The sequence below is a fragment of the Ailuropoda melanoleuca genome, chromosome 11, assembly GCF_002007445.2.
Source record: "Ailuropoda melanoleuca isolate Jingjing chromosome 11, ASM200744v2, whole genome shotgun sequence".
NCBI lineage: Eukaryota > Metazoa > Chordata > Mammalia > Carnivora > Ursidae > Ailuropoda > Ailuropoda melanoleuca.
The window spans coordinates 110,299,637-110,300,409 of NC_048228.1; positions in this window are offsets into that span (position 1 = coordinate 110,299,637).

Below are 773 nucleotides of genomic sequence, written 5' to 3' on the forward strand. Positions count from 1 at the left end.
CGGCCCTTGTCTGCAGTGACCTTCACGCGTCCCTGCCCCGCGAGGGGCCGCCCGCCCTTCGCCGCCGGCGCCAACAGCACTCTGCGCCCGTCTCCTCCCCCGCCGCAGCCGAAGAAGGGTCGGGGGTCTCCGGCCTCCGTCCCACTGAAATGAAACTCGGGGTGGCTTCCTCCCTCTCTCGGACGCTATTACACTGAAAAATAGGTCCGGGCCGGTCTGCGGTTCTCTCTCCGCCAGGGGGTGGGTGGGTTTTCAGAGTCTGGGGGCTCCCTTCTCCCGCCCTGGGATTCGGAGGGGCCGGAGAGCCTCGGGTCGGGGTCGCGGGCAGCGCTCAGGGGCATTCGTCTGGGTCCGGATCACTGTTGCTCACGCGACGGGAACCCCTTCCCCTGCGCGCCCGGGGGGAGTGGAATGGGGAGGGGAGCCGCGACCCGCAAGCCCCAGGCCTCTCCCCTCCGGCCGGAGAAGAAAGAGCTTTTGCCAGAGAGGGTCGCGCACGTATGGGTCCCACCTGCGCTCGCAAGGTGCCCCGCACGGGCGGGGGCGTGGGGGTGCGGGACCCTGTCTGCGAGGAGGGCGACCCCCGCCCGGGTCCACACCGAGGAAGTCGGATGTTGGGGGGAGCAGTGTCTGGGATTCTACGCCGCTGGGCGGCGGGGGTTGCAGGCGCCGGCTCCGAGATCCCACCGAATCCGGCGAGGGGGCAGGGTTTGGGAGTGGAGAAGGGGGCGCGGCTCCGTCGCTCCCGCCCCCGCCCCCCGCGGGCGCCCGCC